Below are 24,179 nucleotides of genomic sequence, written 5' to 3'. Positions count from 1 at the left end.
ACATTCCTATTTGAATGCAATTTGCTGCTATTATTCTAGCATAATTTAATTGTTTTAAGAACGAGGATCACAATCTCTTGAGCAGTGAATGAAGATAACAAGAACTGTTCAACCTTGAATGCTAAAACTAAATCTGAAGCCATTACCTTCTGAGGAAAGAACTCCCTTAATGAGTAGGTACTGTAAGAAAAGTTTCTTAGCAAAATGTTTTGTATCGCAATCACTCTTTCCTAATTCTTGAACTATTTCGACTGGGAAGTCTGAACAAGTGCATGCACATATCTTAAAAAAAAAAATAATAAGAAGGCCATCAACTTACCTGATGACTTTTCTTGTCTGCTTTGGTGGATATGAAGCTCTCAGAGAATCATTATTTTATACAAGATTGACTAGGATAGATTAGTACAAGGTAAAATTTATTTAAGGCAATGAGGCACCTCCTGGGATCTTTTAAAGATCTCTGGTCTACAGGAGGAAATGCTTTCCAAAACCGTCTTTAAGTGGTAGATGGCCCTGTGTGAGCAGAGGTGTTGAACAGGATAATCTCCAAAGGCCCCTTCCAACCTCAACAACTCTTTGACTCTGTTTTTACTGGATTTCTTCCAGCAATATACATGGAGAGAATCTGGCTTGCATTCCCACATCCTTAAACTTTAAGCCCTCATGGAGCCTGTAATTTTCCAGGCAAGACACTTCCATACCCCAAAACTGAGGGCACAAAAATAAAAATAATAAAAAAAAATAAATAAAATCATGTAAAAGACTGTCTCAAGTCCTAAATGTTTAGTAAACAACAAAAGATAAATTTTTAACTCACCACTAATTTCTGAAGGATCTGACTGGAGTCAACTTCTATTGAGCTCTTCTCATGGAAGAGGATAGATTCCCGAGTCCGATCTTTCACAAAGATGGCTTGCTAATGTGTTCCTGCAGAAGCTTGAATGAATCAGTACTTCATAAAGCTTAGGATTTGATTGCTTTGAAGTTGTTGAAGTCTGCAGGATGAACATTCAAGCAGCTGGACCTTCTACCACAGAAGTTAAATACCCCAGCTGGAAAATAAAAGATTATATAGTTTTCATGATTATTTCCCAAATCCTGTGTCTCAGAATACAGTTAAAGTCTCATAGAAATGAAATCTGCTGTACATATATATTACCAATTACTTAATTTTTATTGGAGGTAATGTCCAGCCCTTTTAAAAATCTTGAGGTCCCAGGGTTCACTTTGCAAGATAAGGTGATGAGACAACCTTTAGCAGCTGTGTTATTAAAAAAAAAAAAAAAAAAAAACACCTTTCTAAGGTATCAAAAGGGCTCATCAATCATTTAAAAGGGTCATTTTTTTATATAACCTTCCTTTAACACATAGGTAAAGGAATAACTATATTGTCTGCAGTAAAAGGCTGGTTCAGACATTTTTGTCTTTGATGTTGTTGTTGCCCCAGGTGCATACTCTCCTGGTTCTTCTCAGGCTTTCAGACAGTTTCTACTCCATCTCCATCCACATGAAGCTCAACAGTTTCAGATTAGTAAGAAAATACTGTTTCCCCATTTCCTTCTCTCATCCCCCTACCCCATTGTTAGAAAAGCCTTCAAAACGAGTAAAAGTATATTCACAGATGAATCTTGTCAAAGTCAAAGCAAGCCTTTCTTCCATGCTCAGTGTTTTGCAGGACTTTCTTATCCTGGGCAAACTGTGGTGCAGAGAACAGCTGCTTCCATTGCACTCTTGAGTTGTTGATCTCAATTTTAACTGTATTCTCCTACCGCAAGTATTCTGGAGCTGGCTTGGGTCCCGACAAACCTCTGTTTTGCTAATCTGTGAATTTTGTTTTCACTTCTGACTGCTGCACTGTTTCTTATGGTTGTGTCCATACTTGTTGTGCTTGAACCTAGATGCGCAAGATGTGACCCCTGGAATAAACAGCTTTAGGCCAAACATTTGCAGACTTTGTGAAGATCAAGGAGACTCAGATCAACCAGAATCAGCACTATTTGGGGAAATGGGAAGGTGGAGGAAACAGTCACACTTGGTCCCGGACTGTGGTGATATATGGCTCATTTCTTCAGGAGGCCACATGTTACTGGGAATTTCTCCAGCTCTTCTCCAGTCCAAACTCTTTATTTGTCCTCCATCTGCAGAATGAACAGGGCTTAAAATGTTAATTCAGTTCATTTTGCTTATTTTGTTCATTACAGAGTTCAGGTAAGTAGGTCTATCACTATCCCTTCAGGACTAGAGAATCATCTCCAGCATCCCTTGTCCTGAAATCTGTCTCAGCTTATGAAACAATTAAAGCTTCTAAACCACAGCTAGGAATATTTTTCTGTGTTATCAAATACCCATGTCACTTGCATATGCAAATATGTGTGAGCTCTGTGAAGAGAAGAGAATTGTATTGTCCATAGATTCTCTCTCAGGTTTATTTTCTGCAACTGGAAGATTAATTTTCAGAATGTGGCAAATACTAACAATACATTATTTTCCTGTTATGTTACATTTTTATTTTTAAAGCCAAAAAAAAAAAAAAAAAAGTGTTTCCCTTTTCCTACCTATTAGTATTTGAAAATAATATATACAACTTGACCTTTGCTGGCAGATAGCTCTTATCTGATGCTATTCTATCCTTATGGCATGCATAATTCTGAAAATCAAAACTGTATCATCAAAACACAGCTACACTATTAATCCTGCTGATCAAAGGGAGAACACTCAGAGAACTATATTTAGGGTTGTGTCAGAGATACCCGATATATTAATAGTTACCCTTTCCATAGTTTTCATATTTGCATTGATCAACCAGAAGTACACACACAATCCAGGAAACAAAAATTATGCAATAACAATCGTGAAAAATAACTAAAACATTTCCTTCTTCCCTTTTTCCTTTACTCAGTGGAATGCTTCCTGTGATTGAGAAGCTCAGGTAAAGCACAAGCTGATTGAGATTGATGCATGTCTAAAATAAGTTTTAATAAAAGATGAACTGTTACGCACATACTGTCCATACTGTTAGAGGTATGCACTTATGAACGTATAAGGGTTTTTATTGTATAGATTCCAGCTACAGAATCTATCTACGGATAATTCTAAGACCAGAGATCAACAAGCTGTTTATAACTATGTATGTTTTCTGCAGGTAAATTTCTTAAGCCATTGATTACATATATTATGTGTAGCTGCCAATTGTGCTAAATTAACTCATTATTCTTAATATGCCATGTTACAAAGTGTGGTCAATACAACGATCACTTTCTTTTGATATCTAAAGGACTCCGGGTATTAATCTAAAATGACTGAAATGCTGAGCATCGTCATGTTCGTGTGGCAAACTAAGTTTTTCTGTTGGGGACAAAAGAGTACTACTAGCCTGATTTGAAAATCATCAAAGTTAAGAATTCAGAACAGACAGTGGGAGAAAGTTTGCAGGAAAAAAAAAAAAAAAAAGGCATAAATATTATCAGGAGTGAAAACTCTCTTTGGTGCAAAACCAAACATTCTGGAAAGCTGTCTTTCATTCACACACAAAAAAAGCAAAGTACTGCACAGAGCAAACCAATTTGCAAAATCCAGAAGTAGGTCCTTCTTTTTAGTAACAGGGAAGAAAAACTAAATGTGGTAAATAAATTATTTACCATAAATAACCTAGCTGCTAAAGCCCTTTCACTAGTTGTATTGATTACTCCTGTGGGACTGTGGACATGACTAGAACAGAGGTCTTGGAATTGAAATGTGGCTAAAGTAAAGCTGCTGTGATTTGCAGGATACTGTTTTGCTGTATTTTGTTTTTTTAATAAACTTTTTTTATTTTTCTTTCATGTTAGATAATATGACATAAAATATGAAAAGTACTGGTTCTGGAAGAAAAATACAAAAGAAATTAAGTATGATAAATCCCAACCCACAATTGTTAAGTTTTAGACAATATTTCAGCATCCTAGTTGACAACATTTTTCTTGTTATTAGCCGCTATTTGACAAGTTTATATTGTTTTTTTCTTCTCTCTCTTTTTTTTTTTTTTTTCATCAAGAAATGTGGTTTTCTTCTGAGGAATGTAAGTTGGAAGGTTTTGATATTTTTTCAATGAAAACTGTTTTTCAGATGAAATTATTTTTATTCCTACTTTTCTTTAATCTTACTTAAAAATATTTTAAAGTTTCTATGCTGAAGTAAATGCATTTAAAAAAAAAAAAAAGCAGATCTCACCAATTCGGCATGGAAAAGGCTTTACAAACTAGTAAAACTACAAATAAAAATAGTGAAGATTTGTTATTGCCAGTGAATCAAAAAGGAGGTGGATTTTTTTTTTCTTCAAATGACTTAATCAGTGTTTATCAACTATGAGTTATAAAATTAGACATAAAAAATGAAACATTGGAACACGAAAGGGTGAAATAGAAACTGAAGGAGTATTGTTGGCAGGTAGGGAAGGACATAGGAGACAAAAGAGGGAACAATAACCTCATTTATATTTGGAACTTTCTCCCAAAAGCACCTTTAAGTGAGCAGATAATTTTAGTATTGCTCACTTTGTATCATGCACCAGGTTGTGACTTAAAGTAGGATATTTAATGCTATGTCATTAGAGTGGCTAACATTTAGGGCCTAGAGGTGTTTTGTGCATAATGTGTCCTGCGGCTGAATGTAGGACGTGGCTCGCTCTGTCATCCTGCATTTCCTGCTGAAAAACAGAACCCAGGGAGGGCAAAAGAAAGAGTCTGGAAGTCTGAGGCAGTAGGAGTAGTTTTTCTTTCTCCTCTTGACTAAATGGAACAAAAGAAGCTGTGTAATTGATTAATACAAAGGCAGATTAATAAGAATGGTGTTTTTCAGAGTATGTGAAGTGCAGATGACTGTTGTCTAGAGACAGAAAATATCAATTGAATTATAGTATTAGAGGAAAAGAGAAGAGACCTGGGGAAGGGAAATAGATTTAAAAAAAAATGATCAGGTATGAGGGGAAGGAGCAGAGATTATTTTTTTTGGTGAGCAGAGATTTTTTCTGGTGTTGCTTGTCTCCACGAAATTTGAGAAAGAAAAGACAAAATGTGAACAACTATTCTTCTGCAGTGTAATGATATGTGAAGTGACTTGTTAGAAAAAAAGAGCAGTGTTCACAACTCATCAAAGACAATAATTTTAATGCACATATTTTATTGTGTCAAATCTGTAAGAACAAAATTGTTTCACTAGTGACTGGAAGACTGAGAAAATGCTTTAGATTTTTTTGCTGTCAAGCACCCTACAAAAACTACAGTGCATCACTTACATTTTATAAAATTATTTCTATTCTCCTTGAAATTTATGAACAAGGAAATAAAAAAAAATTCTGTTAGTAAAGTATTTCTAACTGACACAAATTGTAGCCTGCATTGAGACTTTTGGCCTTTCTGGGAAATAGAAGTCACTAACGCATCAGCTTTTGATTTGCACTTCTCGGCAACTTTAATGAGTGAGCCATGAACCAGTCCCACATATACTCGAAACAAAATGGCTCCTAGAGGCATAGAAACAGAATCCATCCAAGATCTGTCTTTAGTTACAGGAATGCCAAGCCAAGAGAGAAAGAGTTGTCTTTCTTTTTCTGTGTTCAAGATGTGAAGAAGGACTGAGGTTTATCGCATCAGTGCTGATTTTTAAGAAGAATTAACTTTATATACAAAATGAGGATGATCATTCACCTCCCGGTTTAATAAGCAGCCTAGAATCAACACAGAAAGGGACTCAGAGAAGCAATGGGCTGTCTGGAACATGGGGGCATTTGGTATCATGCAGTTGGAAATGCACAGACAATAGCAGTAATTCATTAGACAGCCTTGTACTAATGGGAATAGTGTAGCTGGTGACCTGTACTTCCTTCAGGTGAAAAACTAAATAAAGCTGAATTAAAGAGAAGAAAGCCCTGAGGAGGACTTTGAAGTCAGGTGTTTGAGTTAGCTTGGACATTAGTATTCAGAGCTGAGTGACATCAAGCAGCAGGGAGGGACCACCTTGTGTGGAGTGGAGCATTCGAGACTGCTTTCGTACAGCTTATTAAATAAACTTGTGTTTGCAAAACATGTTTCCAAAGCAATAACAAGAGTGGCTGAAAGAGATTCTGGACAGGAAACAGAGCGCAAAGGGCATAAATATTAGAATAATATACAGTACAGTGAGATTCAGCATATTATCTCAATTTTGTATTAATAACACTGCCATGAGATGTTTTCTGACTAATTGACACTGTACATTGCATAAAGATTTAAAATCATTTAGGGCAGGAGAGGGAAGGACATGTGTTAGACCTGCTTTAGGAGGTCTAGCCCTAAGTTTTCACATAACTGGCCTCAATCTGTAATGTAATGAAAGACAAACACAAAAGTAATGTTATTTTTCTGTTTTGCCAATGGCTTTGAGTAAAATTATATGCTAATAATCCTGCTAGGGTTAACTAATCTCATAAGAAAGCTCCCTAGCAGGCAATAGAGTCCCCTGTGTTAGACGTGCAAAACCATTAGAAGATTTATGCAAACTGCTGGTCATATGTAACCAGCTTTCAGCCAGGGAGGGCTGGAATGATTCGTCTTTCTCCTGTGAGGTTGCTCCTTCCCTGGAAGGGCTAAATATCCTTATTCGAAATAACAGAATCCCTGAAGTAAATTGCAATTAAAGGGTAAAAAAATCAGAACCTGATGAAAATCCAGATCAGAACCATTCCTTGAATGCTTGGGGATATGGTGAGGAACAGCTTTTCCTTGCAGAAGAGTTGCCTGAGCTGATAGGAGGAAGATGGGAGACCCTGTAAGGCTGCAGGGGGGTTAGCACCGTCAAAAGGATCCAGCACATTTGTGACCTCTGCTTGTGGCAGAGAAATGGGGCAGCCAGAGGGACAGAAATTAAAAGAAAGGTAAGGAACTAACCTGTCTTTGAGGGGTGTTATGGTGTTCCCCTATGGATTTGCAGATTTAGCAGATGAGGCTGAGGGAGGAGGTTTGTGCCAAGGCACAAGCTGGGACTGGGCTTGCCAGGTCCCTGAGCTCCTGCCTGCCTCGGGGTGTGAGAGCTGCACCCCACTGCAGCGAGAGGAGATCCTTGTGCAAGAAACACTGAAAGCTGAAGGCAGAAAACCATCTTTCCTCTCCTCGCCCCTCCTGACAGTGGATGTGACATCAAAGAGTCACATATGGCAAAGAGTTTGTGGTACTGATGGGGCCATGCGTCCCTGTCCCGGCAGCAATCACCAGGCAGAACCCTCATCCTGGGTCTCATTGAAATGGGTCCCTTCTCCTGAGACTGATTCTGCTGGAAAGTGACTTTCTTGCTTTCTTGTCTTACCTCTTTCTCCACAGCAGCAGCGGTAGAAGAGAAATTCTTACGCAATTGACTCTTTGACCCCATAATCCAACTCTGTCCCCAGCCAGGGAGACAAATTCACAGTGCAGTCATCAGCTGTGGAAGGAAAGGACAGAGCTGCCAGAGGCAGAGACAGAAAGCCTGCAATGAGGGGAAGGAACAGTAACAGAGGGCATGGTAACCTTAGCCATCTGACTCATCCCCTGTCTATTTTCCATGAAAGAGCTCATCTAGTTCCAGTGACTGGCAGGGAAACCACAGTGTGCTGGTGATGCACAAGGAAGACTCAGTGTATCTAGATTAAAACCCCGTTTTGTAGCACAAGCAGATGCATGACGGTTTTACCGTTTGTAACAAAAAGACAGGGACCTGTTGGAGCGAGTCCAGAGGAGGGCTGCAGGGATGATCAGAGGGCTGGAGCACCTCTCCTACAAAGACAGGCTGAGGGAGTTGGGGTTGTTAAGTCTGCAGAAAAGAAGGCTCTGGGGAGACCTTACTGCAGCCTTCCAGTGCCTAAAGGGGGCCTAGAGAAAAGCTGGGGAGGGACTCTTTGTCAGGGGGTGTAGGGATAGGACAAGGGGGGACAGCTTTAAACTAAAAGAGGTTGTGTTTAGATGAGATAATTGGAAGAAGTTCTTCACTCAGAGGGTGGTGAGGCACTGGCACAGGCTGCCCAGAGAAGCTGTGGATGCCCCATCCCTGGAGGTGTTCAAGGCTGGATGGATGTTCAAGGCCAGGCTGGATGGGGCTTTGGGCAACCTGGTCTGGTGGGAGGTGTCCCTGCCCATGGCAGGGGGTGGAACAAGATGGTCTTTAAGTTCCCTTCCAACCCAAACCATTCTGTGATTCTATGACTGTATGATTCTACAGTCTGTCTTGAAAGCTGAGATGTAATTAACAGAATTATCTCTGCAAGCCTCTGCTGCTGAGGAACATCTGTAAATACCTTCTGAAGTGTGCAGCCCCACTCCTCAGTGGTGGCAAAGGCAGTAGCAGGGATGGCAGGGACATCAAGCTACAAATCAGTGCAGAGCACTGCTGTCTAAAGAGGTATTGCTATGCTGATGACCCCAACGTTAGTTTTGCAGAGCACTAATGTCCCATCCTTACAGCATGGATTACAGCTCTTATGCATTACAATTTCCTTGTCTTGCTCTGCACAGAAGATCTGAAAATAAGCTGAAAGAAAATTGAAGCAGACACAGGTAACAGAGGGTCTGTACACGTGGTCAATAAAGCAGCCATATACAGCAGTCGGGATAAACAGAGATATATGCTTTTGGATATGTTTGATGATTACTTTTAGTCAAAGTAGAAAGTAGCCTAGCAAATTTCCTCTTAAAATAGAAACTAATTTCTTTGTAATTATGTAAGACTGGCATTTTCTGGAACATGATGCACAGTCTGAGTTAGTCATAGATTTCAGAGGATACCAGTTTGACATTCGTGTACAAAACCTGTGCCTGAAAGGAAAATTTCTTAAATAACTTAGCTAACACATAGACAATTCATGTTTTTACTTAAAGTCTGCAGAACCATAATGAAAGTGTGCTCCAGCTGAGATATGCTCACTAGTGATTTTAGCAAAGAAAACTCCAGACATAACTGAAAAGAGAGAAATGTCTATGCTAATAACAAACTGAAATTTTACTGAAGACTTCCATGTACGCTACCAGTAGTCATATTGTAGTCCCAAGTTCCCATATACAGTGTTAAGACTTTTATCCAGCGTATCACAGGAGGCCCTGTCCCTTTGCAGGGAAAACATCTATGCTGCACTTGGGTCAAAACTGTGAGTAAAAATATATACTTTTAGGAGATCGGTTGTTGTTTTTTTTTTGTCTTTTTTCCCCTTCAAGAGTAGATACCTTAGTATACTTTCTCAGAGTGTATGTGCATTCTTCATATTTTCTTTATTTACTTGGGACTCTCTTATTTCATTGCAAGTTTTCCAGGAGATGCATCACCTATTAAAATGGTAAACAGTAGTGCTGAGCTTTCAATATAGCAGAAATCCTTGAATACCCAAGAGGGGATTATCCCATTTCTTTTTCATGATCACAATTCAGTCAGGGGATGAACTTGTGAAGCCTCCAGGTTTCTTCCACCTTGTTTCCAGCCTTCCATGCAGCTTTCAAATGATGCACCTGTTGCTCCACCTAGTGATGGCACCAAGTATGTCCACGGACAGGATTCCTCAGCCCAGGAGATGACTGCGGCTGATGGGGCTCCAGGACTGTGAGGGTCACAAGAGGATGATGGTTAGCTGTTTAGCTGCTCTGAGCTGAACAGAACCACAAAGCAAGGACGTTTATTTTTCCAAATATCACATCTGGGTAGCATAGAAAGGGTCTGCACAAAGGATGTGATGAAGCATTATGCTAAGCCGCATGAAGTTGAAAAGTCTTCATTTCATCCCAGTGCAGGATGCAAGTGATTTTTGAGGTTTTAAGAGACAGAGAACTGTTTCCTGTGTAGTAGGACTCGACTAGACTTGACTTGCAGTCTGAGCTTCTTCTAGAGTTTCTGGACATCTTTCTCCAACCCTAGAGAACGCTCCTCTGACACATAACAGTTAATTCAAAGCCTATCACTGTGCAAGTCTCAGTAGAATCATTGCCTACTACAGTGTGGTTAAACTAGCAGTGCTAAAGGCTTCTTCAGCCTTGGGATGACTTCTGACTCCTCCTAGGACCCTTGCTTTCCTCAAGCAAAGGGTGATTGCTAATTAAATGCAATTGGATCACACACAGACTGGGGTTCCAGCTTTTCCAGGGTATTAATTGAACTCTTTTACTTCAGACAGAAATCTGATGGCTGTGTCTAGCCCATGATGTAGCTGAATGTCTTCATGTGCTGTTTTTTTCCTGTTGTTTGATATCAGCAGAAAATTGTAAAATTCCATTTCACTGTGGTGATTCCAGGGGCACATGTGCATCTATGAAAATAAGACCCAACCTCAAGAAATGTATATACATTTTAGAATATGTCATACTGCACATAAGATGGTAGTATGGATGAGCTAGGTGACACTTTCACTCAAGGGATACTACTTGGTTAGTAGTATCTTACAACTGCTGCACACCAAGAAATTTAAATTCATATTGCTTGTCATGGTTCAGTAATAATACCCGGCTGCTGGTGCTCAAACCAGCTGCCCTTGGGTGTCCTCCTCTTTAAAAAATCTTCTATAGTCCTTCTGATATTTTTAAGCATTTGTAATACTTGTGTCAGAAGGAAACAGCCAATCCTTCTAGAGCATTCTTGCGTTTGGTACCAACATAAAGCGAGAGAAAGTGCAGGAGTTACCTTCTACTTATAAACTTGAATTCTCCATTCAGTTCAGGTTTATTTCTCCGTCACGGAGGAAGCCAAAGCTCTATCTTTTCAAGACCTTTTAATAAAGTTTGTGTGTCTAAGAAATTATTGACTGTTTCTGGATGGCTCTGTGGCTTTCCATCTGTGCTATCCAACCCACCATCTGTGCATAAACGGAAATATAAATCATTGTCTAGCTCTGATCCATAAGGCTGCACCAAATACAGTGTTACAAAACATGAAGTTCGTATTCAAACCAGGCTAGTTATTCCGTGTTTCAAAGCAGTAGTGGATAAGTGCAATTTTAAAAGGCTTTCCTTCTTACAACTTGAAGAAAAGAAAGGCTTGTATGGCAAACAAGCTCATCTGAAGTGATTCCTGTATTAGTGCCTCAGAAAAGAGAGCAAAGCATCCATTGCTGCAGTACTGAGAAATGCTAGTGTCGTTCCATTTCTTGACATAGAACAAAATCTGATGCTGGTGGATTTAAGAATAAAAATGGAAATGAACTGTAATTTGAAGAAGTCATTTAAATTCTAATTGTAAGAGAACCCCCACAACATTCTCAAACTTGCACTTCATTGTAATACACTGCTGTTGTTCCAGGCTAATTAATGCAAATCAGTTACCTAACACAGTGAATGAAGAATATCATTAAGTGTTCAAAAGATCATGTATAACTGGTACAAAAGTCTCAGAGCAAATACTAGGTCTAAGATTAATGTTTCCAGGGAGACAACCATCTTGATGTGCAGACATCTTGAGAACTACTTAATATAAAAACTTTCTGTAAATTTTCAGCTCTGTTCCCAGAGTTTTCTTGACAATGTTTTGCTTCCAGTCAAGTAAGTGAAAAGGATTAATGATAAAATTTGAAAAAGCAAAAGCAGATGAAGATGCAGACATCCGTTTTAATAGTAATAACCAAATTGGGGGTGGGCTATTCCATTCAGTTTGCAAAGACAGCCAGTGCCCTGAAATTATCATCAATCTTTTCACTGTTACTGCTTCTTCTGCAGTAAAGGCTAGAGATTTCTGGAGTTGCTCTGTATACAGCAAATCTCTCTTTATGGTCTTAAGTCTCACAGGTGGATGGAGTAATGAATACCTATATAACTCACTCTGCTGTTACAGGTCCTATTTAAAATCAAATCCTCAAATTCTCTTAAAATGGAAAGCTGTTTATTCCTTGCAAGCAATGTGCCTGTACTCTTTACTTAACTGAGTTAATTATAATCCTAGTGCCTAATTATAATCCTAGTGCCTAAAACACATTTGCTGTTTTAGGCTTAAGCTTGTTTCTAATAGTCTTATTTTTCCAAACACTAAAGGATGCAACATGCTTTTTCACTTAAGTATACTGCTTAAGTAATGTATACTTAAGGTTCATTTAATTACAACCTTTTCTGGTTTTCTGATGTTCTTGACAATGCAGTTTTATTTATTTATTTACATCATTTCTGGAGGCAATATGTGAAAATTTAAAATGAAAGTGTCTATTGATGCTGGGATAAGTAAAATCTTATATTGCACCCACTTCCTGCTGCATGAAGCAGAGAAAACAGGGCTGAATCAGAGAAAATAGGACTGAAATCTTTCCCCATAAAGACAACAGTTATTCTAAGTACTCATTGCATTTGTTTAGCAAAGGCCCTGACTAGCAAAGATTTTGTATGACTATATTCACGGTAAAGTTGTTCAGAGAAATTTTTTGCCTATGTGTCTTAAAGTGTCAGTCTGTGGCAAAGGAAGCTGCAGAAGTTAGGCAAAAGCATTAATTGGTGGCCATTTAGAGTGACTTGCAGAGAAAGGGGGAGTAGGAAATTTTTTAATATAATCTGAAGTATAGGTATGATCTTCCACAAGTATCAAGAGAGTGAAATTAGGATGAAAATGTTGCATTGTGCTAGGCAAAAACACACAAGAAGATAGAGTTGTTGTTGTTTGACAGGATAAGGTTTTGGTAGGAACACTTTTGGGGTAAAAACTTTCTCTTGACAAGTAAATTATATGTTGTAAAACCTGTTTGCTATGTAGTTGTCTCACGGCAAACAGGCTGCACCAGGTTCAACAAAAGGTTCTTTAAAAGTCATCAAAGCATTATAATGAAAATTGAGTCCCTCAGACTCAAATTCAATTATACCCATCATAACCTGAAATCAGTATCTGATGAATTATGTAGTTTTTCATCAGTGCTGTGGAGGCTCTTGGGAAGGCTTTTACTTGTGTTGCAGTTTTCCACTAAGGCCCTGCAATCTGGATATTGTTTAATTTTAAAAGCAACAACCAACCCCATGCAAGGGTAGTTGGTTGAAGTTCACTACAATACAAATAACCACATAGGAAATGAAGGAAACATTAAGTTATGTCTTATCTGTAGGAAACTGTGGTATAAACTGATCAGGTGTAACCCACAAACACAAAGAACTAGGAACCTGCACTGAAGCTTGAGCTAGAATTGAATTTGGCATAGAGCATCCGTCACAGGAGTGTATGCTGGTTTATAAATTCAGCCCTTACCAGATTTATTACAGTAAGCTTTTTCAGCCAGGAAAGCAGACAGCAAGGTCTAGCCAAGTCAGCAGCATCTGCTTCTCACCAATTCTCTCCTCTTTCTGGATGATCGTTTTCCCAGGTGGGCCTGCTTCCAGACTGGATAAGAGCTCTGAGTTTCCCTTCCCTCTGTCCTCTTCAGGAAAAATAAATAAATAAATAAATAAATAAATAAATCAGTCTTTTCTCTCTAGGCCAGTGGCCTGTCTATCAATTTATCACAGCATCTCCAAAATGAAATCTTTTGTACACCATTTCCTAATATAAATTTCAGGGTACTCAGTGATTTTGCAGTCATGCTTTATTACAAAAGCACAATTTTCATGGGTGTAAGAATTATCTCATCCTACTGACAGGTGCTTCTGAGAAAGGAAATTACTGCAGTGCTGATTGCAGAGAGAATTAAATATACTGCATTTAAGCAGGAAGCTCTTTCCACAGCAAGGAAAATATTTGATCCCTGACAAAGCAAGTCTATCTGTAAAATTGTTTACAACATCAGCAATTAACTTGCATCTTTCAAGTGGCTGTGCAGAAGGAAGGATGAAAATGGCAGAAATTTCATGTAAGAATCTTTTGGTACAGCCCATATTCTCTTAGTATCCAATCTCAGGAAAGAAAGGCATGTGGAAACAATTTTGTCATGTTAGCCGTCCATAATGCTTCTGACATGAAGGAAGCAGAAGGGAAGCTTACAGACCACACAATGAGCTTAGAAATGTGTACTCTGGTTGCACTGCCTGGACTCTAACACCATCACTGAAGGTATCAGCTGTTGCAAAACCCTTCTTGACCTGAGAGAAGGTCTGATCTTCTGGGAAGGAGACAGACTGAACCAGTGATCTTGAATAGGCTGGGGACCAGCTAAAGACCCTTCTTTTCAGGTAAATGTATGGCAAGGTTGAAATTAAAGGTCTTTTTCATTCAGTCAGAAAGTTAATTTATTATCTAATTGCCTCATTTTGGAAGTTTTTTTACTCGTGGTTATTTTAAGTGTCTCAAGTTGCAACATCTGTTATAAATTCTGAAACAGCATTACTCAAAGACACTTGTTTTGTCCATTTTCTTCAGCACCGTGTTCTTGAGCTTGTTCCAGAGGCTAGCTTTAGATTTGCTCCACTTCTAAGCATTTTTGTTAACGTGTGTGCTTGGCTATGAAAGAAAAACATAGATGGTCCCTGGGTCTATTGACCCTTTCTTTTCTTCTGGAGAAGCCTCAGCTGCTTTGACAAGTTTCTGTGTCTTGCTGTGATGAATAAACCAGTGTGACAGTGATGCAAATGATCTGTGGTTTCAGCTTGGCATCCAACCTGCTGTGAACTCTGAGTGAAGTGGGAAACCTATGAAGCTGTCTTTGTGCTGATGCCTTCTGTCTCCCTGAGGATCTAGGACAGGATTAAAGGAGGAGGAAAGTCCCTTTAAACTGGCTTCAAATCCATCTGCTCTTAACGCCCATAAATTACCTGGGAATGTATTTCTTCCTTCAGTGCTTCTATAAAGGGAAGATAATGATGTAAAACAGGGGATTTTGTTCTTTAATAAGGCCTGTGTACACCTCTGTTCAAAAGAGCATCACCCTTAACCACACGATTACAAGCCCTCTACCTAATGATGTGTGTAACACTACCATTCCAGACAGAGCCAGCTGCAGGAGAAAGTGGAAGGAAAGAAAAGAGAAGACAAAACTTGGATAAGATGATATGTGGATATGATCAAATCAGTGACTTATTTTGCATAGAGAAGAGAGAGAAATAGCACTAGCAGGAAGCCTCAGTAAAGTTCCTGTGCTTTATAAGAAAATTTTAAATGAAATAAAAAGTAACCTTGGAAAATGTCTCTGTCAGAAAACTGACTTCTATGACTTAGCACATATTAAATTATTCCATGTGCTGAAGATTTGGAAACTTTACACACATGTCGAAGAGTTGACTTTCATTAGCAAAAACAGCGCTGGCTTCAGCTTGTCTTTGAAGAAATACAGAGCAAGAGGAGAAACAAACTAAAAAAAAAAAAAATAAAGATTCAAGATTCTGCTCATCTTCTCTGAAGCTATGCAGGGTTTTAGGACATTACCATCAGTGTTTCAACCTTGAAACACATGGACATGACTTTTAAAAACAACATCAATACATGAAACATCAGTGGGAATTCCTCTGAAGGCTATCAAAATAGAGTAAAATCAGTTATATTCAATTTTCCCCAAAGTGTTTACCTGGTTAGGCACTAGGTACATCCCCACTGTAGTGTTAACAGTGTCCATATCATGTTCTGATAAGAATGTCTATGAAAATTGATTTATAGAATACAGTTATCTAATTTTCTTCAAAATTTAGCTGAAAAAAGTTTAACCCAAACAACACTATCCGGCATAGGAAAACCTCAAAAACAAACAAACAAACAAACAAACAAGCAAATCCTTCTCCATTACCATTTTTTAAAATAAATTTTACGTATGCAGGAAAAAAAATAGATATTTTTTCCCTGTGGTTCAGTAACTCTTACAAGTACTTCCTTAGAGCAGAATTCAACAGTAATGTCATGTTTAGCTGTGGCATCATGCCTTTTTCTTCACGGCTTTTCTCAAGATGCACACATTTAAATTTGCTATTATGTGCTACTAGCAAGTCATGGACTGTCATTCAAATTCAGCTATTTCACACAGAATACTTCACGATTTCATTACAATATTTGATGCTTACAGAAATTATTAAAGAAAGGAAACCTAAAAAATCTTTGCTTCAGCACTCTCTCAGATCCCAGCAGCTTAGGGAGCTTGAGAAAGATCGTATTGCTATGATGTGTTTTAGCAGTTGTGATTGATAGATTAAAAAGATTATTAGAGAGAAAGCACGGAGGACAAATTCATCTGAACTTATGGTATTTACACATTCCCTACCCACGTGCTGCACAATTTATGTATTCTAGGGAAAAATAAATAAAATTCTCTTTTTCTGTTTTTCAGGTCTGCTATCTCAAAACTTCATCAGATGCTCTCTAGTTTTTACGTTGTAGAGAAACAAAAAATTATCTTCCCTTTCCACTTTCTCCATGTCACCTGTCATTACTTTAATTCCAGTTCTTTACCAGAGTGAAGATTCTGCTTCACCTCTTCTTGTACAAAAAGACCCATACCTGATAATCCTCTTCCTTTTTCTGGCACTACCACATTTTTCTGGCACGGCCACATTAACAGCAAGAGTAAAACTATCAACAGTGATTAAGAGGTAAATGCATATTGCTTTCTTCTGTCTTTGAGAAGACAGTTTCTGTATTTAATAAACACTGAACTTTGAGCTTATGTTTTAATCCTGTAATACTTCCAAATCCTTCAGTTTCTCCACTCCTCCCCATGTCCAACCCTGGTGGGAATAATAAGTAATTTAGGAACCACCACCGCATATGTCTAATTAAGATGGCTCCTTGAGAAGAGAAGACTTCTATATTGGTGCAATCATATGCCTGAGGATGGTCTTTGGAATCCTTCACTGATTAAAAACACAATTCTCAAGGCGAAACTGAATCCAACAAAGTCCATCTGGGTTTACTCAGAGGTTGCTCCCACCAGGAGCTGCCTTTCTAGAACCTTTGTAGTGGACTATTCCTTCCTCTTTCCTCTTCCAACAAAGACTTGGAATACCAGCTAGTCTAAGATGGTATAACAAAGTTCTCTACACATTTCTTTTCATGCTATCTTCTTTCTTCAGCTGATGGTGAGAAAGCCAATTTGTCTACTTTAGCAGCAATTCCAGATGCATATATATGTGTTTAAGAGGCAGTGATAATTTGGCAGTAGCACATCACTGCGTATCTTGAAGTTAAAATTTATGTTCTTACTGGAATACTGTATCTACCAGAACCTCAGTTACCTCTCACCCAAGGACCACCATGGCCAGCGGTGTTTCACCCCACAGACCTGGATGCCTTAGTTGCTGGTGAACAAAAATCTGTAGGCAGCACCTGAAGTAGTACTGCTGTTTGGACCTGACTCTCATGGAAGATGCAAATCAACTCTACATCAGCCTTCTAATGAGTTGAAAGTGTATTTTAAACTTTGTCTTCTTTTCCATCACCTTTTATTTTTAGCATTTTCATCTCACTCATGTCAGAGGCAGTAGCATGTGATACTTCCCAGTTGTCTTTTCCATTCAGCAAGTTTTTTTCTGAGCTTTGGATACTGCTAAATGTGTCCAACAACTGCTTTCCCCACCCCTTTGCCCTTTCAGATGCATTGCCCAGCTTTGCATGCACGTGACTACATAAAATAAGTTTATCGCCTACCTTCCTTTCTAACAACTAGGATGTATGACTATTCAGCTCTCCTGTCTTCACACGCTGAGGCATAAAATCAATTTTTATAAGCCTCTGCTACTTATGGGAAGAAAACAATCTTTATTAAAAAACAGCTACTCTCCCTGCCAGTAACTCAGACAAGGGAACAAAACATCATGCACTACAGTAGCACTGAGAAATACTAGTTTTATTTAGTTACTTGCCAGAACAGGCAAATGGTGATGATAGATTTGGGAACAATAATGAAAATGAAGTGCAATTTTAAGGCACAGTAGATGTTTTAAGTTCTAATGAAATCCCATAGCTCTATCCCCCAACACTCATTGTAATAAGATATGCTGTTAAGCTGTTCTAATTAATGAAAATTAGACAGAACTAAGAGTGTTGTTAAGTATTCAAAAGACCATATAAAAAATGACTCTGTGAAAGTCAATGTGAAAATACTGTGCCTCCCAAAGATGCAGCTCCCTTGGCACACAGATGGCTCAGTGCATCATCTGCAACATCACAGTGCAAAAGCCTTTGTCTAATTGTGGCACTTCTTTTCCCAGTTCTCAGATTACTTTGGCCTTTTTGCTGTAGGATTTAGTCTTCCTCATCCTTCAGAGCATGGAGAATCAGGTGATCAGACTTACATATATGGCCAATTAAATGGGAAGTGTGCAGAGGTAGAGATCTAAAGCAGAGGCTGCTGCAAAAAAATACCTGCTAATGGTGATGCTGGCTCAGGACATGAGACGGCCTCATCTGGCTGTAGGGGTGCAGCAAGGGCAGCGGCTCCATCTGGTCTGGGAGTGGAGTGCCAGGAGGGCCCCAGCATGGGCTGGGTTGTACTGCACCTACAGGGCAGAGCCACAGCAGCAGAGCTGGGTGTTGACAGCAGCAGGCCATGTTGGTGGTCCTGTGATCGCTGGGTGAAAGCACAGAAACAAGCCAGGTCTCTGGTCAAACTGGTCAATCTATAGACTAATGCAGGCACAGTTCTGGGCTCAGGCCCTGCTGCAGCATCTCTGGGGCAGAGTGGGGGGAGCCCTGAGGCTGGGGGGCAGGAGCAGTGAGGGCTGGTGGTGTCACCAGGACCACAACACACAGTGGAGGAGGAGGAAGGTTATAAATGAATAAAACCACCTTCACCTAGTACCATAGACAGCCCCATACCTGAGGAACCATTAAAGGGGATACTGGGCTACTGTCACGAAAAATGGAGCAGTGTAATGTCAGGTCATTCTGCGTTAAATCAGGCAGCATATCCTTTCCTTCTCCGCAAAAAACCCTGACCCAGTGCCTCTGCCAGCTCCAAAGCTTGGCCACATTTTTACTCCATTTTGTCAGGTCTGATTTTTTCATTTCTGATTTCAAGTCCCTTATAAAAATAATGATTTTACTGCTGCGCCTTTGTTCAGTAATAAGTTCAACCTAGTTAAGTATGTTAGGGAGGCTTTCAGTTGTCCTGACACTGTCTTAGCAGAAAATAAAGCAGATAGCATTTTTATTTAATGAGTTATGGTCTTTTTCTTGTTCCCCTAAAGGATTCTTCTCAGCAAATGAAATATATTCCTAGCCTATACTGTGGTAATATGCAGGGTTTAACATCACAGAAATGGACATTTATTCTTTGGTGAAATCTTTATAAAACAGCTGAATATGGACAAATAGATATTTCCCTAAGAAAGGGCAGTAATCTTCCTGGCTTGGTGGTTCAGACCCCTGTTTTCTCTGAGTGCTGATCTGTGGTGATGGTAACTGCTCAGCTCATCACACCAAAAGTTGTCTTGACTGATGCTTTATTTTGAAAGGACGGTTTGGGGAAGGGAAAAAGAGGGAAGACGGAAGCGGGGTTTTATGCTTGTTCTGAGACATAGATAAAATATTGTTGAAATACTGCAATGAAAAATTGCATGTTCGTGTGCCAGACAGAGGTCAAGCTGTCCTTCTTCATTCAGAAAACCACAGAAGAGGGAGACTGATTTGACAGCAAATTTTTCAAGGCATGTGATTTTTCTGCAAGGATCGTTCCTTGGGAAAAGTAAGTTACACGCTGTAAAAAGTAATGGGCCCACACTCTTGTCAAATCTCACAACATAATTAGGGCTGATTTCTTTAAAACTGTCTCCACAACGTTTAAGGAAAGTGCCTCAAACAGCTCAGGTAAACAGGAATTCCCTTGATCTGCATGCAGATTTACTTCCTCAGTCTGTGTTTGGAGGGGCTAGGCAGTCTTCCAGCATTCCTATCAGGAGATAGGTTCTCGAGGAAGGGTATTATTTCTGCAGGAATTGCCCTGGGGGATTGCAACAGGGCTGCACAACAGAGCCAAAAAACTAATTTGATTCAATGTGATAAAGTCCATAATATGTAGATCTAAATCTAGATCAGGTGGTGGGATTAATCCCCCACACTCATAAGCAGGAGCTCACGAGGACTGGCAGGTATCTTCCTCTTGTAGTCAGAAACAGGGGCAGGACAACTGGCTCAGCAGCACCAGCCTTTCCCCTCTGCTCCTTCCCTCCAGCTATCCTGTGAGGGTTGTCTGCCTCTCTGCATTGCTTTACATGGCCAGGAACCTTCCCGTTTCCACTTGTTCATTGCTTTGGCAGCAACTGGAGCATTTAACCTTTTCTGTCCTGTCAGTGGCCATCACAGATTTCCCAATGGTCTATTAAAATTATGACACAGAATCCAAAGTATAATACACAAGTTAGAGAAACAGGAAAGAGAGATAGTTGTTGGAAATGCATGAGGAAAGAAAGATCTTAAACCATCATAGCCTGGCAAGTAAACAATTTGCCTTGTTTTCTGCAGATTTTCAGAGAATTTGCTGAAGTGTTATCATAGTGGACTTCAATTTTAAGAATAACTTCACTTGGGAACTTAATGCTTAAAACTGTTTATATATGGAAAACTGGTTGTTCTCAGAAATCAGATCTCTAACAATTTCAACTGAAATTCTGCAATAGGCCTTCCACCCTTGTAGTGCTGAAGTATCATTTACCTATGCAAGTTCACATTCATAAAACTCTGTCCTGGTTTCAGCTGAGAGAGAGTTAATTTTCTTCATAGTGGCTGATACGTTGCTGTGTTTTGGATTTAGGAGAAAAATAACATTGATAACACACTGATGTTTTAGTTGCTACAGAGCAGTGCTTGAGCAGAGCCAAGGACTTTTCTGCTTCTCGTATTGCCCTGACAGTAAGAAGGCTCAGGGTGCACCAGGAGCTGGGAGGGGACACAGCCAGGACAGCTGGCCCAGGCTGGCCAAAGGGATGTCCCATAGCTTGTGGTGTCATGCTGAACAATAAAAATGGGAGGGTTGGCCAGGGGAGCAGCCGCTGCTCAGGGCCTGGCTAGGCATCAGTCAGCAGGTGGCGAGCAATTGTGCTGTACATCACTTGCATATTTTTATTACTATTATTATTGTTTTCCCCTCCCTCTTATCCTAATAAACTGTCTTTATCTCAACCCACAAGTTTATCTTTTTCTCCCCCCCAGTCCCACCGGGAGGGAGGAAGCAGAGCTGTGTGGTTCTTGGCTGCCTGCCAGGTTAAACCACAACAAACTCAGGAAAAGTCTTCTTTAAAATTCAGTTGCATTTGGCCCCTAACTCAGGCACTAATTTTACATCATTTGTATTTTCTTAACTTGGGAAAATTTCACCTCTTGTCTATCTGCGTGATAGATCTTAAGGGCAAACATTGATGCAGAGTTCTTTGTGATTGGAAATTTTCTACTGCATTAAAGAGGCTGGTTATTCTGTTCTCCTTTTATTTCCAAAGGATAAATAGAGTTTAGTCACAACGTGAACCTGGAAATGCATTTGCAGCCTTTCAGATAATTAGGACAGTGGAAACAGTAACATGCACTTCTCTCTCCACCTAGTGGGAAATACGCAAGATGCTTTTAACTGTATTAGTGAAGCCTCAGGCTCCATCAGCACAGGTATGTGTGGCAGGAAGACAGGCATTTAAAAGACTCCCTCCAAGTGGAGGAGAAGTCTCTCTTGTTCAGCTGTGTGGAGATACGCTGTTCACTACAGGTCAGTGTCTTTTTGAGGCTAAACATAACCCATTCAGGTCTGCTGTCACAGAAATGCTGTACCAAATTCTTTTCTTACTTCTCTAAAGTATCTTCCAGTTAAAATCGGAATTGACGCCCCTGCCCATAGGCCACTGTGGATGCATCCTATCAAGACTGTATGGAGCTACATTTTACCATAAGTAATGACATAAGGCAATGAACGCGCTACATTGGGATTCCTACCAAAAAAAAAAAAAAGGTTTACATGGTACACGTGCTTCACAGAGAGGACAGCTACAGGCAGGGTCAGTGTGACTGCATCACAGATCACCAGTAAGAAGTTAAGCAAGGAGAAAACTAGCAAGGCCAAGGCTAAATATTGAGTAGGGAAAAAGCTTTCACATTTTGTTTACATTTCTTTTTCAGAAGAGGAGCACAGTGTGGGAATAGAGGCATTTCAGTACCACCTCCAGTAACTACTGGTTACTTACATGAAAAAACACTGTGGGAAGCAACCTGTGTTGTGGAGGGTATCAGACTGCATGATAAAAATGCTGCACTCTGCCTTAACACCTAAAATAATAATAATAATAAATGTTCTTGCAAATAAGCATAACTAGTTTACTTTTTTGCTATAATCAGCATAGTAACAGCTCATTAATTCTTGCCTAAAAAAAAAAAAAAGATTAAGCTGAAACAATATGAATTCAAATGACTGTTTCTTACTGAGAAGAAAGGTAGCCACCACATGACTCCAAATGACATCTACTTGAATTCTAAGTCAGTGTAACATTTAAAAAGTAGGCACGATCCACCCATTCAATTCTGTATCAAAAAACATTCTACTGCAAATATTCGTTTTTGTAAAGAGATATTTGAAAATGGAAATCAAGTCAATATTGACTGCATGTCATCTTGAAACCATGCTAATCCTTCCCTCACTTCATTACAGAAGCATATTTCTGGGACTAAGTTGACATTTCTCAGCACACTGAGAAGTAAAAAAAGTGACCAAATAAAATTATACACCGCAAACATTGCACAGGATGCTGATCTTTTAATTTGACTTAATGCAGTATAACCTCCATGAATAATTTGTCTTAACCTGCTGTAAAATTCTCACTGTTGCACCTGCCACACCCAGACTACACAAAATACGTATTGTGAAGTCAACCTTTCTGAACAAGCATATGGAAAGACTACACGACTTGCATTTCTGGAAATTAAAGAAAAACTGATTTGCTTTTTTGTTGGTATTTTTCTGCATGGAGTAAAGGTAGCTGGCTATTAACAGATATGATGCCATTGGCACTACTTCTAGGCAGTATTGGTGCACAAAACCTACAGCAGACATCTAATTAGGCTTGCCAATACTTCTGTTCTTAATTTTGTTCATTTTAATAATTTGAGGGAAAAGGCTTCTAAGTGTCACTTGTAATGTGGTTGTGTTTATCACGGTGAACACTGGTTTTGTGGAGTTTATATTCTTCCCCCAGGTTATGACTCACTGTACCGACAACCTGGGCTAGAGCTTGTACCCGTCTTAACCATTTCAGAACTTAAATCGACTCCCATAGGTCACACCCAATCCTGCAATACAGGACTACTCAAAAGCTTGGAGACAGTCGAGTAGACAGTCTACAACAAGCCTGAGCATCGTGATGGGCTACTTGGGATGGCTGCCAGGCACCCACTCAGCCCCTCCTCAGCAGCAGGATGGGGGAAGAAAATGAGGCAGAAAAAGCTCATTAGAGGCCAAAATAATTACAACGGGATCACTTACCAGTTAAAATCGCAGGCAAACATGCTGTGTGGAAAACTTTTTTTTTTTTTTTTAAACCAACTAGAGTAGGATGGTGAGAAACAAAGAAAAAACTAAACCTTACTCCAGCACAGGGCCTGCCCAGGGGCTGAGGGAGGGAAACCCCTGCTCCAGCGCTGCCTCCTGCTCAGGGGCTGCAGGGGAATCTCTGCTCCAGTGCCTGGAGCCCCTCCTGCCCTCCTCCTTCTCTCCCCTGCGTGCCAGCAGGGCTGTTTATCCCCCTTTCTTCCTTTCTTTCTGCTGGCTGCTGGGCAGCGCTGTGCTCTCCTGTCTTCCCCAGGCTGTCCCTGAGGCGAGGCGCCACCACCTTGTGCTGCTGGGCCCAGCCATGCCCTGTTGGAGCTGGCATGGGGCAGCCCCAGGCTTGCAGTGACCCATGGGCAGGGCCTGGCCCAGGCCAGCCTGCTGCTTGTCTGCTGGGGGACCCTGAGGAAGAATTCTGTCAGGCAGCCAGGCAGAACTGTGCTACAGCACCTCTCTGGGGCTCACAGTACTCTGGACATACCCCTGGCACCTGCATTTCAATGCTTTTTTAGTTCTTTACAACCTTACCCAAAGCCAGCAAAGACCATCTCTTACACACACAAAAAATCCTCCCTGCACAAGCAGTACATAAAATGACTCCACTTGGTTTCTGTACACAATGTATACTCTCTGTAATTCATGAAGTACTAAGGAGCTTGGATCCAAGATTAGACGTGTCTTTGTGACAGAATTCATAAAGAAGAAAAAAGGTCCTGTGGTCATGGAACTTATTGTTTTAAAACATTTCTTCTATTAGATATTTACAATACAGTCATTTGTATCAACAACAGAAATAGTAAAAAACCTGTAAAAACTCAATGTC

Source organism: Cygnus olor, chromosome 2, assembly GCF_009769625.2.
Source record: "Cygnus olor isolate bCygOlo1 chromosome 2, bCygOlo1.pri.v2, whole genome shotgun sequence".
In the NCBI taxonomy this organism is placed as follows: domain Eukaryota; kingdom Metazoa; phylum Chordata; class Aves; order Anseriformes; family Anatidae; genus Cygnus; species Cygnus olor.
This window is presented reverse-complemented; position numbering follows the sequence as displayed.